Raw genomic sequence first — 15,496 nt, 5'->3', positions numbered from 1 at the left:
TTACTAGTAATCTAACTGGTATGTATGGTCATGGATGTATACCCTTGCTACCCAAGGGCATGGGATGAACTAGAAGGACCTTTTATGACTATATATGTACATATGATATATAACTAATATTTAAACGACCTTCGGACAAGTACCCGATATCCCACCAGACCAAATCTCAAGCGCGAAAAGGAAATAGGGTGGATAGCTTTCCTAAGTCTTCTAAACATTTCTTATATAACTATACATATAGAGGCATGCAATTTATAATAATATAAAAGCATCAGTAAATTTTGTAAGACATTTGTAACATAAATATTATTTTAAGAAAAGATCGACTTGATGTCAATCTACAAAACAATTTGAAGGCATAAGTTTGATAAAACAGTTTGAGTATAAGGAAACATTTGTTTGAAACACAATTGTAAATAAGTTTGAAAGGTAATGTACAAAGTAAGATGTACAATGTAATAAGGGGTTTAAAACATATAAAAATGTTTATAAAAATCATTTGAAGGAAACTGTTTGGTAAAACGGCTAATGAGTAGCCAAATCATTTGAATGCTATATATTAATCACATGTGATTGATGTAATAACTAGCGTAATTCTACTTATTAATCACATGTGATTGATATGAGAAGTAGCATGATTCTACTTGTATCCCCCCCCCCATAAAACATTTAAAACAATTTAAAACATTAGTTAAGGGGTATGAACTCACCTGCAGTAAGTGACTGGAATTGAATGGACTGTTATCGTACGGAAGGATCATACAAGTCCTTGGTGTCAAGTGGAGACTTAGACACACACAATGATCCTAACTACATATGAAAACATATGTATATAAATAATTAGTGATTATAACACTAATTATACAAGTAATAACATTTAAGCGCAAGGAAACACTTTTGGTCAAGTGCTAGGAGGCTAAAGGGTTGCAACAAAGGAGTGTAATGCCTTTAATGGGAGTTTATGGTCTAAAGACCATATGTCTTGGAGTTTACGGCCCAGGGGAGTAAGCTCCTGGCCGTAAACTCTCAACAAGCCCCTAAATGAAGCCTATCAATTATACAACTCATGTGGTGAATTGTTTCAAGGCTAAATCAAGTCTTAGGGTGCCATATCAACTCCTTTAAGGAGTTTACGGCCATGGGACCATAATCCCTTGGAGTTTACGGCAGTAAACTCCCTTGGGAGGGTTCTTATGGTGCTTTCAAGTCTCAAACATTTCTAGGAACAAATCTAGACTTTAGTTCTTGGCTTTAGGAGGGTTTATGGCACATTTAGCACCATTTTATGGAGTTTACGGCCATGGAACCTTTTGGGCCATAAACTCCCTCACTATTGGTGTTCTAAGTATTTTAACTAGTCCAAAACTCATCTAGGTACATGCCCAAATTGTCTCATGGCCTAAGGAAGGATTTAGGGTGTCCTTTGACCCCTTAATAGGAGTTTACGGCCCAAGAATTACTCTTGGCCGTAAACTCTTCAACACTTGTGTTTTCCTTATGTTTTCTAGGTCCTAAACACTTTAGGGTATTTGTCTAACATAAAGTCCAAGCTTTAGGTGCCTTAAAAACACCATTTGAGCATGTTTCAAGGGAGTTTACGGCCTAAGCTATTCTTGGGCCATGAACTCCTAAACTTGGGTGTTTCTTGGCTGATTTCTTGTACCTAAAACACTCCTATACATGTCCAAGGTAGTTACTAAGCACAGGGGACAATCTAGGCTCGGTTTCGGGAGTTTACCGCCCAAGAACACCTTGGGGAGTAAACTCCTAAGTCGGATGATTTAGCCATGTAATCTATGTTATGAACACAATTAAAGCTTTCTAACACTACTAGAAAGAGTTACTCACAATTTGGGATAAAAACCCGAAGATCCGTGAGAGAGAATTTGGCTTTTCTCTAATTGGAATTCAATTAATGAACCAATTTGGTTCAGAATTCTATTTATAGTCCTGAAATATTTTTGGCAGAAAATATTTTTATTCCTGGAACGAACTCTAATGTCTTAGAGTAATGGAATAACAGTGTTGCACAAAACCCTAGTGCAACCACTCTCCTAATATCTTCTTAAGTGTAAATCCTGAAAACTGCCTAACTTACACTCGGAGTCTGAATTTTCACTGTAACTGATCTACATCTATTGGCTTGATATGGTTTGTTCATAATGGAAATTCCGGGTTGTCACATTCGTCCCGTGTATCACTGTCGTGGATACTTGGACTGATAGAGTCGACACAGAACTATATAGGGTCCCGAGGTTTCGGAATAATGTACTTTTCATGAATGGATTCTCATGAGGTATTTCTATAATCGCTTAGTGTACACTAGTCATGTATAATTAAGGTGGGAAGGATTGTTGACTGAGCGACTCCGCCCTCCTCGTTCTTGAATTTTCTCTTCAGTGGCTTTGGTTGGGGTTCTTGGGTGGCTGGGTACGCAGGAGGTTGTTGCTGCCGTCCATTGCTAGGATCGGGAATCTCGATAGGGCTCTTGCTAACATTGGCGTTGTTAGCATTCAATTGAGCCATGACAGCTGCTATGGCTGTCGAGACTGCAGCTTGGAACGTAGCTTCATCGAATAGGAGAGTCGGTTTCTTGCCAGCGGATTGGTTATGTTTCTTCGGAGGCATGGATTTTCCTACACGGAAAGGAACAGAAGTTGATGAGAGACGATGTTTAACTCTAGACGTATCTATCCTTACTATAATAGGCATAAATTTTCCCGCGCCTCGGATATTGATTATCTGAGTGTCGACCTACATCCCTATGATGTAGTCTGGGTATTCAAGGTAAGAGTAAGAGTATTGGAAAGCCATAAGATGGGAGTCGTTCCTACTAAGTTATCTTTATGCTGGAAAGGTTCACTCTCTGGCTTGGAAAGATTTGAGGGTAGTTTGGAACGAGGATCACGGAAGAAAAGGGCTCATGAAAACTTATGGCTAAATGCCCTCAATCGAGGTTTTGAAATCCGATCTAATCGTATTACTTGCGACGGGAAAAGGCGATTTACCTAACACATAGTGTGAGTAGTGTAATCACTAACTCACTAAATTGTATTATTTTATGGGTGTATTAGTGCGATGAATACGAGGAAAAGACACTTCTCGGGTTCCATGTATTGGCTCCCTCTGTCCACCTCTTATCCTTGACTGGGACCGGCGTTGGTTTTCTTCGGGTAGTTACCTAGGGTTCTCTTCTCGTGAAGACATTGAATTTCTACTCCGTCTTACTTTCGATCTTGACTCTGAGTGTCATCGCTGATGTCTTACTTCTGATCCTGCCCTTGAGTGTCATCGCTTCATGATGGATGACTGGAAATCTTGGAAGTTCAGGCGGATTTCCCACCGATGTCCCTAAAAGGTATAGGCACTTGGTGGTTTCAGTAGTCTCGTCCTAGTTCATTTATTTCCGAACTGGAAATCTTCTCAATGAACTTCTTCTGGGTCTGAATCAACTCTTCTGTCGAGCACTAAAGTGGATAAGGTTTTCTACAGGGTTCGTACGAGAATCGAAATGTCTAAAGAATCCTAAGAGATTATTAAAACATTTCACTGGGTGATCCATATTGAGTCCTGCTACAATTACATAGCGTACACAAATCATATATAACTTAGATCCGATAGGCCTTTGAATATGTGATACTACTCTATATCCACATCCCAACGAGGAAAAGGAAGTAGAGCGAAACCACACATTCTTAGTCTATGGGATCCTTATTATATATAACCTTGGAAGTATATCCTCTGTAATCATAGATATATCAATAAGGATCTTTTGAGTTTTTCACACAAGGTTATCTATGGATCCTAAAATACCCCTATGGTATTTTAATTACTTGCTTGATTCTTAACTTCTGAATATGATTCTGGGATTAATGTGAGTCTTTTAGTATCCTAAAATACTCCCATAGTATTTTAAACTTTATGTTTGGCTCTAGCATCCCTATTTGGTAAGTTTTAGATTCGTTGCAACACCACCATCACTCTGAAGCACACGTTAGTCGCATCTCGAATAAATGTAGTTGATCAGGTTTCATTTATTCCAGCTTACGATTACATAACTGCCCAGGTTTGACGGTAATGGTCAACATCCAAAGACTTTTATTTTGTTCTTCTTGTGATACTTTGTTCGAGTGTTTACATTCTGGATGTTCTTATACTTTGGTAAGATGTGGTTATATTTTAAAGTATAATTCTTGGTTAGAGTGTTTTATCCCAATGTATTTATAGGCTGTATATCTTTTATGAATTGATATACTGAGCTCACTATAAACAATGCTCTAATACCAATCTGTCACAACCCAAAACCGGAACGGCGGAAACGTTCTGGGGTGGATGACGTCATGTCAAGTATCACAACATATGCAGTATAGTAATCAAAGTACAACAACCATTGCATTAATTGTAATAATTTTTACATAGGTTACACTTCATAGCAAAATCAAAGTAATACAAGGAATAATATAGATGCAGCTCGGTACTAGGCTGTCTCCGCAAAAGCTCCCGGGTTGTACCTGTTTATCGATGACCTGAGAATACAAGTTATTTTGAAAGCGAGTATCAACATTTTTATAATGCTGGTGAGTTCATAAGTATTTAGTGTCATTTGAATAAATACACATTTTTAATCAAAATAACTTTATGAAAGATAGTGGTTTAGAATCTACGGTGTATTAGCGTCCTATCCAAAAAATCCTATATTTTCTAAATAAAAGCGGTCTTCTACCAAGACCCGATAGATTTATGTTTTAAGGAGTAGTTTTCCCCAAATTACTATCATTACCAAAATACAGAATTGAGCTTAAAAGAATAATGAGAAAGTCACAAGTGAACATACTAGGGGAAAATAATATATACCTCAGCAGTAACACTGCTGACTAAAAACAAAAGAAAACGTAGACTCCAGGAGAGTATCGAATGAATGATACGCCTAGCTCAGTCTAACAAAAGGAAGCACAGATTCCAGATAGTATCGAATGAACGATACAGCTAGCAAAGTCTAAAACAAGAAAACAAAGACTCCAGACAGTATCGAGTGAATGATACAGCTGGCAAAGTCTAAAACAAAGGGTGAATGTGAACTCATATGTAACCATGCTGATCGACGATAGAGTATCCGATGACCCTCCACGTCACGCATACAGGTAGTGGCATTACGTCACCCATGGGCCTTACCGGCGCAGACTGTAGCTAATAGTCTGGGTGTGGGAGTGTCAATCCCGTATAGATCTATACACATGATGTTCGCTCTCCTTCCCGGAGACTCTGGTTACACGACGTTGGCGCAATGAAGCGTCGTAGAGGGAAATAGTGTGTCACATTCTAAAGTCAAAGAGAGAGAGAGAGAGGGAGAGATAGAGTCTCCTAACTATTCCTATAATAGTTACTAGGGTTCCAGAAACATGAATAATAGAAGGATGCCTGTACGACTCAAGGAGACGAATTGGCTGAGAAAGAGAGAGATTTTATGTCCATAAATGTAAACATGATATATAACTAATGTTTAAACGACCTTCGGACGGATAACCGATACCCACCAGACTACATCCCAATGAGGAAAAGGAAATTGGGAGAACTAGCCTTCCTAAGTCCTTTAAACATTATTTATATAACTATACAAATATAGGCATGCATTTAACGAAATAAAAGCATAGAAGAAAACTTTGGTAAAACCTTTGGAAAACCTTTACACTTAAGAAATTTACGACTTTATGTCATTTTGTAAGACAAGTTTTGAAAACCTTTGGAAATCCTTTGAAAAACCTTTCATAAACAGCTTTGAAAATGATTTTTATAAAACAGTTTAAGTGAAGAAAACCTTTGGAAAACCTTCAATAAGAAATTACAACTAGATGTCTCTTTAGTAAGCAAACTTTGAAAAACTTTGGACAACCTTTAATGATCTAAAATAAAGGGATATTCATACTTTAACAAGATTCGAAAACATGATTTGGAAATCTTAAGTTGGATAAAAACAGTTTAATCATGCAAAATCTATTTTGCTATACAGTTATTAATGACATGTGATTTATTTAATAACTGTACAGTTTAACTTGTATTTCCCCCCTATAAAAGCAGTTAAAATCATTTAAAAGGTTATTTCATGGGTATGAACTCACCTACTGCGAGTGGATCGGATGGAGGTGTCGGTTGAGTGCTCGGTGTCAAGTAAAGACTTGAACACACTTAATGACCTAATAACATATTAAGAAATATGTTTACAAATAATTAGTGATTATAACACTAATTAAACACGCATAAGCATCCTAAGGTGCAGAAAAACACTTTGATCAAGTGCTAGGAGGCTATTGGGTTGCAATAAGCGGGTGTATGGCCAAGTTAGGGAGTTTACTCTTAAAGGAGATTTCAGCCCAATGACCATATCCCCATGAGTTTACGGCCGTAAACTAATGGGTTGTGTCTTCTTGGTTGCTCAAAGGTCTTATAACACTTGTGGAATTAGGCTAGGTTCAATTCTAGGGCATAGGAAGTGGTTAAGTCCTCAAATGGACCATTTATGGGAGTTTACAGTTGTAAACATAGATTTTATGGCCGTAAACTCTTACTTGTCCCCTTACTTCATGATTTAAGGTCTTAAAGGAAAGAATACAAGGTTCTATGCATTATTCCAAGCCATATGGGGGAGTTAGGGCATCATTTGTCACACCCCAAAACCGAGAACGGCGGAAGCGTTCTGGGGTGGAGGACGTCATGTAAAGTATCACAACAATGCAAAGTAGTAAACAAGCAACAACATCATCCATTGCATTAATAGTATAATTTTAATTACAAGTGTGCTCTTTCATTGTATACAACAACATAATGAATAATCAAAATAAAAGATGAGTCTGAACTGCTCCGTCTTCATAAAACCTGGTCGTCGTACCTGTCTATGTGTGACCTGAGAATACAAGTTATTTTGAAAGCGAGTATCAGCCAAAAAGCTGGTGAATTCATAAGTATTTTAGTGTCATTGATTTGTAAAACTGTAAAGTAAAGACTTGAAAATGTTTGAAGAAAAGTTTGTATAAGTATGAAAATGTTTGTAAAACAACTGTAAACATTTGAAAAGCCCTAGGAATCCTTATGATTCCTACTAGTATAAAAGAAAGTCTTTTACCAAGACCTAACTGTTTTGAAAGTAGTCTTCTACCAAGACCTGACTGTTTTGAAAGTAGCCTTCTACCAAGACCCGACTGTTTTGAAAGTAGCCTTCTACCAAGACCCGACTGTTTTGGAAAGTAGTCTTCAACCAAGACCCGACTGTACTACTATTATTATTAATATAAGAAATTGTATCCTTTGGTACTAGGATACTCAAATATAAGTCACCTCATCGGTTATGTGAATGTGTCACAAGATAAAGGTAATAATATAAATAACCTAAGTATTATCCTTTTGTACTAGGATAACTAACAGTGTTAACTGAAGACATCCGTAGATGTACATTTACCTCTGTTGCTAACAGCTGGGTATAGGAATAGTTAGTCCCTTAAAGTATACCTATAATGGTATCAACCGTTGACATCCGTAGGTGTGCATTTACCTATGTAGCTAACAAGGTTTTAGGAATGGTTAGTCACGCAAAGTATCCTTTGGTACTAGGATATTAAGTCCAATCTATCTCATCGATTATGTGATTGTATCACAAATAAAGATAAGAAGGAGGATTATATAACAGAATCTATACATATAATATATAATAGTAACTCATCATATAAAAGTATCCATGTAAGAGTATCTATGTGAACATACTCATGTATGTAAACGTACTCATGTAAACGTATCTATATAAACGTACTCATGTAAACGTATCTATGTAAACGTACTCATGTAAGCGTATCTATGTAAACGAACTCATGTAACAAGTAATGTACTAGTATAGACTCATGAATGAACTGACTCTTGTGTGATTCCTTGTACTTGGAATGGTAATTGGTATCTCCTAACTATACCTATAGTAGTTGCTAACCATGTACGTGTATAACCTGAAGTATGCCGTTGCTACCCAAAGGTACTGAACTGATTGTGGAAAACTTTTATGTCTCTATATGTATACATGATATATAACAGATAGTTAAACGACCTTTGGACGGATACCCGATACCCTACCAGACCACATCCCAACGGGGAAAGGGAAATAAGGTGGGTTAGCCTTCCTAAGTCCTTTAAACATTATTTATATAACTATACATATACAGGCATGCAATTGACAATATAAAAGCATATAAGGAGTTTTATAAAACCTTTGAAAAAGATTAATACCTAATAAAAGATCGACTTGATGTTAGTTTATAAAACGGTTTGAAAGTATTTGTTTGACAAAAACAGTTTAAGTATAAAGAAACCTTTGTTTGAAACACAATTGTAAAAGAGTTTGAAATGAAGCTTACATTGTATAATAAACAGTTTAATAAAGAGTTTTAAACATATAAAACGTTTATGAAAATCATTTGAAGAAATCCGTTTGGTAAAACGGTTAACGTATAGTAAATCCATTTGCATGTTAGTTATTAATCACTTGTGATTGATATGATAACTAGCATGTTTCAACTTGTATCCCCCCCATAAAGCATCTAAAAACATTTAGAAACATTTAAAAGGTTAATTCAAGGGGTATGAACTCACCTGCAATGAGCGGATCGGAAGGACGTGTCGGATAAGTGCTTGGTGTCAAGTGAATATTTAGACACACACAATGATCCTAATTACATATGAAGACATATGTATATAAACAATTAATAATTATAACACTAATTAAACATGTATAAACATCCTATTATGAGGAAAATACTTTGGTCAAGTGCTAAGAGGCTATCGGGTTGCAACAAAGGAGTGCGAGGCCATGGTCCAATGACCATGTGTGTTGGAGTTTATGGCCCAACGGGGTAAACTCCTGGCCGTAAACTCTCAATTAGTCACCAAAAGTGGCTTAAAACTCTAAGGGCTTAAGTGGTTAAGTGTTCCAAAGCTTTAACCAAGTGTTTGGGTGGGTTTAAGGTCCTAAAATGACCTAGTATGGTGTTCACGGCCGTGGGACCACTCCCCCATGAGTTTACGGCCGTAAAGTCATGATAAGGAGTACCATTTCGTGAAATGAAGTCCTTAACTAAAAGGGGTAAGGTTCTCTGCTAAAATCCAAGGCTCACTAGGGTATTAGGGTGTCATTTGCACCATTAAAAGGGGTTTACGGCCAGAGAACATGTCTTGACCGTAAACTCCTTGATTCCTATGATTTCTTATGTTTTCTAAGTCTTAAACATGATAAACCTAGTGTACAATGAGTTGGATCGAGAGTACTTACGATCTAGGAGCTTGAATGGTCGGTTTTGGCCAAGAACACGAGTGTGTGTTCTTGGTGAAACTTGAAGATCTACAAAATGGAATGATTTCTCGGATGAAATCATGTAACATTACTAGTTCATGCAAGATATCAAATAGTTAAGACAATAAGCTTATGAGTTTTGAAGATCGGGGACAAAGATCGGGATGATACTTGAGAGGATTTGGGCCAAATGGAAGGAAGGAATGAACAAATGGCCACCATTTCACCATATAAGCAAGAGTTTACGGCCCACATGGAGTTTACGGCCATAAACTCCCATGTGTTGGCCGTGAACTCCTTGCAAGGGTGTTTAAGGTCATTTCCTTGAGCTATAACTTCAGCCGATAAACCCGGACACTTATTCCTTAAGTGTACAAGGCTCAGAATGCTCAAATAAACTCCTAATTGTGCTCAATGATAGCAGGAATGAGTTTGACTTTCAATGAATTGTTAGACTGAACTGGATGGAAAATTTCGGGTTGTCACATCATCCCCCTGTTAGAGGGAATTTCATCCCGAAATTAGAATTTAGGTAAGGAAGTAAGTATGAATAATCGAGAAAGGAGGTGGGAAAACTTCCTAATCGATTGGTTCTCGTGTTCATAAGTGAAATCGGGTCCTCGGTTGGTATCCCAACGAACCTTCACTAATGGGAGGCGACGTTGCTTTGCCCGCTTGACCACTCGGTCGAGGGTCACTACGGTTCTTCCACGAAGGCAAGGATCTCGTTGATCTCGATCTCATCGAGTGGGATTACGAGAGTCCTGACGGAAAGGTACGTTTTCAAGTTCGAGACGTGAAGGGTAAAATGTACGTTACTGAGTTCGCGAGGTAGGTTGGGTTCGTGAGTTACAGGACCGATTCTGGAAAGAATCTCGAGGGTCCTAACTATTTTGGATTTAGCTTACCATGCTTTCCGAAGCGTATCAAGTCTTCCCATAGTGAGACTTCAAAAAGGATTTGGCCTCTCACTTGGAATTCCAGGGTTATCTTCCTCTTGCTTGTCTTCCCAGTCAAGGGCCACTCCTTTCTGAGTCAAATTCATAAGATGTTTCATAATCCGCGAGGAGTTCTGAATTAACTCTTGACAGTAGGTCAGCGAGACCTGGAATTTGGCGAAATCTCGTCGGTGTCTTCGGTGTTGACGAATTCTCAACGGTTTTGATTAATGGAAGGGTCCTCAAGATTTCCACATCACTAATAGTGTGCTTCGCGAATTTGACTCTTTAAATCTAAAACTCGTATTTGGAGAACTTCGCATAAAGCTTCTCTGATCGTAATGTTTCCAGGGTTCGTTGTAGATGCTCTTTATGATTTCCTTCTTACTACGAGAGTAGATAAGTAAGTCATTTATAAGGATAATGACGAACTGATCCAAGTAAGGATGGCGTACCCTATTCATTAAGTTCATGAATACTATAGGCGTGATGGTCCTATCCGAGGGGTATCACTACGGCTCGTAGTGTCCGTATCGAGTTTGGAAGATTGTCCTCAGAACATCCTTCACTAACACTCGCAACTGGTGATATTCGGATCTTAGATCCATTTATAAAAGGTACATCGTTCCTTGCAATTGGTCAACTGATTCATCTATGTGAGGCAGAGAGTGATGATTTCTAATGGAAGTCCTGTTGAGGTCTGCACCAGGAGGACCTCCCAAATGTTACCCATACTTGTACTAATCTTTATTAGTTAAATCACTATTTGTAAAGTGCATACCGATTATATGTAATCAACAGGATAGGCCTTCGAATAAGTGACCTTAACTCCAAATTCACGAGGAACAGGGGCAAATCAAATTTTCACAGATTGTGAGTCTATATCATCCTAGTTACATATAACTTAATTTATCCACTTAGCAACTATTGACCTAGTACTGAAGATCCTCTTTTTCTTTAGTTCCCAAGTATAAAGTACTTATAGTAAAACTAAATACCCCTATGGTATTTCATTGTGGTGGTGTTGGTAAGTTTTTAGACTTGTTGCAATATCACAACCATTCTCGGGCATATGCTAATCACTCCTCGGACCACCATAGTTGATCAGGCTATGCCACTCCCAAGACTAACCATACATCTCCAAGCTTACCAGTGATATTCAACAATCGTAATACTTTTGTTCTTGTCATTGTGACACGGATTTTAGTATGAATGCAGGCACGTATACTCAATCAAAATATTTTATTATTTAAAGTACAAACTTTTGGTCAGAGTATTTTTAATCCCATTGTATTTATAGTTAGTATATATTTTATGGGTTGATATACTTAATTCACTATAAACAATGCTCTGATACCAATCTATCACACCCCAAAACCGAGAATGGCGGAAGCGTTTTGGGGTGGAGGACGTCATATAAAGTATCACAACAATGCAAAGTAGTAAACAAGCAACAACATCATCCATTGACTTAATAGTATAATTTTAATTACAAGTGTGTTATTTCATTGTATAAAACAACATAATAAATAATCAAAATAAAAGACGAGTCAGAACTGCTCCGTATTCACAAAACCTGGTCGTCGTACCTGTCTATGTGTGACCTGAGAAAACAAGTTATTTTGAAAGCGAGTATGAGCCAAAAAGCTGGTGAATTGATAAGTATTTTAGTGTCATTGATTTGTAAAAATGTAAAGTAAAGACTTGAAAATGTTTGAAGAAAAGTTTGTATAAGTATGAAAATGTTTGTAAAACAACTTTAAACGTTTGAAAAACCCTAGAAATCCCTATGATTCCTACTAGTATAAAAGGAAGTCTTCTACCAAGACCTAACTGTTCTGAAAGCAGTCTTCTACCAAGACCCGAGTGTTTTGAAAGTAGCCTTCTACCAAGACCCGACTGTTTTGAAAGTAGCCTTCTACCAAGACCCGACTGTTTTGGAAAGTAGTCTTCTACCAAGACCCGACTGTGCTACTATTATTATTAATATAAGAAATTGTATCCTTTGGTACTAGGATACTCAAATGTAAATCACCTCATCGGTTATGTGAATGTGTCACAAGATAAAGGTAACAATATAAATAACCTAAGTATTATCCTTTTATACTAGGATAACTAACAGTGTTAACTGAAGACATCCGTAGATGTACAAGTAACAACCCGAAATTTTGTATCACTTCTTGTAACGCAACTTGTAATCCAATTTGATCAACCAAACGTCGTTTCCAAATTTCGTTTTCGATTTCACCATTTTATTAAGTCATTAACTTATATCGATTTAAGATGACTTAATGGGTATCTTAATACCATTAGAAATCATTCTAACACCCCATTATAGTTATCGGGATAATTTTAGAATCGATCATATCGGATTACGGCAACTTGGTCGGGTGCGACCAAAAGCCCCGCCTAACGCCGGTATCGGGTAGAATTCCGTCGTGTCCAATTCCCAAGCACTATATAAATGATTCAAAGCTTCCATTTGAAGCTTTTGGCCATTTCTTCCATAAACACTTCCAACCTCTCTCCTCATCCAAAATCAAAGGTCCAAATCTCAAGTTTAAGGCTTCAAATCTTTGAGGAACATCGCGAGTAATCAAGCCCCGAACCAACGTCTAGTATCCAAAACCGACACATTTCCGAGTCCGGTGAGTTCATACCCCTACCCTTTTTCACTGTTTTTCACTGTTTTCAGGGGGGAACACAAGCAAAGTACAAGGATTTTCATGTACTCAAAACTTATTTTCGTGTGTGTGTTTCACATTTCATATGCTTTTAATACTGATATACACAACTGATAACCAGTAGAACATATAGATCACTTAAACATTTATTTGTGAAATGGGTTTTATAAATTGTTACGTTTTATATATTTCACAAATGGTTTTCCACATTTTATCAGTTAAAAGCATGACATTAGAACACATGAACAATATAAATTGTACACTGTCTTGTCCTCGGTAACATTCCACAGAGATATGCGAATGGAGGATTATCATATTATTACTAGTAAATTTGTTATTCCTGTATGATTGGAGACACGTCCTCGGCGAACACTCCACAGAGATACGTGAGTGGAGGACTACACCCGTAACCAGAATCTCTGGGATTTAGAGAGCGTGACTTGAGTGTATAGATCTATACGGGGCTGACTACCCCACACCTGGCTGCTAGCTACAGCCGAACCGAAATGGTTCAAGGGTGACGAAAGTCATAAGGTTGTGGACTACTTATTGCCACAGGTTCAGTCCTTAGTATGGTTATGGAACTCGCAATTAGGATAACAGAGATTTACTTATAGTAATAATGAATAACTTTATACATCTTTTACATTGATAACCAACATTCAGGAAGGTATGGGATCTTCCTGGGAAACCTTGTTACATAACCAGGTCTAACAGAATACATCTTTACAATGAAAACCAACATTCAGGAAAGCATGGGGCTTTCCTGGGGATCTTATACTTAACTAGAAAAGTGTAACAAAACTGATAACATTACATCTTTTACAAATGATAACTCACAATCAGGAAAGTATGGGACTTTCCTGGGGATACATTGGAACCCAAACAGAACAGTTTAACAAACCGGATAATCAAACCATACATTTTTCACATGAGTAATGTGTTTTCAATGTACAAACCTACTATACTTTGTAATTGTGAAACAACAATCAACTTTTAAGAAAATGTGGGATTTTCTTGGCGTGTGTTACATTTTCATAAACATAAAGGAAACATGTACATTTTTCAAAAAACAAAACTACTCATGAACTCACCAGCGTTATGCTGATTTTCAAACCGCTTGTGTTCTCAGGTCGACGTTAGAACTGGTACCGAAGATCCTTTTTGTTTGAAGTTGGAATGCTCAGAAGACCCGTTTCACTTTGTTCATATATATATATATATATATATATATATATATATATATATATATACTATGTATCACAACTGTACAACTTTACTTTTGAAAGCAATTGTAAAACTTTTATATGTAATGTAATGGTTGTTCTACTTTACTTACTATGTACATTGGATTTGATACTTAACATGGAGTCAACCCCGGAAATGTTTCTGTAACAACCCGAAATTTCATATCAATTCCTGTACCATAACTTGAATTCGATCCGATCAACCAAACGTCATTCTCAATTTAGTTTCCAATATTCGCCATTTTTATTAAGTCATTAATTTATATTGATTTAAAATGACTTAATGGGTGTCTTAATACATTTAGAAATCATTTTAACACCCAACTTTAGTGATCGGAATATTTCTAGAAATTACCATATCGGGTTACGGTAACTCAATCGGGTACGACCAAAAACCCCGTCTAACGCCGGTATCGGGTAGAATTCCACAGTGTCCAAAATTTTAACACTATATAAACGTGTTTAGGACTTCATTTGAAGCCTTTGGCCAAATTATCACTAAATATTTCCCACCTCTCTCCTAATCCAAGTTTAAGGGATCAAAACTAAAAAATTAAGACTTCTAATCTCTAAGGTATCTTCCTAGCCTTAATCTATAACATATTTGACATCCAATTTCGAATTTAAGACATGAATAAGACCTAACATTCATGAGTTTACGGCCATAGATCATTCATGGGCCGTAAACTCATATTTCAAGGGTTTTTAAGCCCTAAAACCCTTCCTTTGCATAGTTGGACACTAGATATGACTTAAGGGCTTAAAGGGAAGAATTTATAACATGTAGAACATAGATTTAGAGGGAAAAAAGTGAGTTTACGGCCAAGGAACATTCTTGGGCCGTAAACTCATATACAAGGGGTATTTAAGCCAATTAACCCTTCCAAAACCTAGTTGAGACTTAGACATGAACCTTGGACTTGCTAATCTAGACTTGGAACACTTTAAACTTGATTTTTGTGTAACAAAGAAGAGTTTACGGCCAAGACACTCTCTTGGGCCGTAAACTCCTCTAAAAGGGTGATTTAAGGCCTTTAAACATGTTCAAATGCTTCCAAACTTAATATATGGCTTTGTGGTAAAATCTAGATGCATCTAAAAATGGTTTGAAGGATTAAAAAACAACAAAAGTATGATTTATGAGAGTTTACGGCCTAAGAACATACCTTTGGCCGTAAACTCATAAAACAATGTTTAGGAGGCATCAAACACACTCAAATGGCTTGTATAAATTTCTAGAATCACATGTGATTGTTTTAAGCACCAAAAACTATTTTTTTAATAGTAAAGGAGAGTTTACGGCCT

This window comes from Lactuca sativa, chromosome 2, assembly GCF_002870075.4.
Source record: "Lactuca sativa cultivar Salinas chromosome 2, Lsat_Salinas_v11, whole genome shotgun sequence".
Lineage (NCBI taxonomy): Eukaryota > Viridiplantae > Streptophyta > Magnoliopsida > Asterales > Asteraceae > Lactuca > Lactuca sativa.
This window is presented reverse-complemented; position numbering follows the sequence as displayed.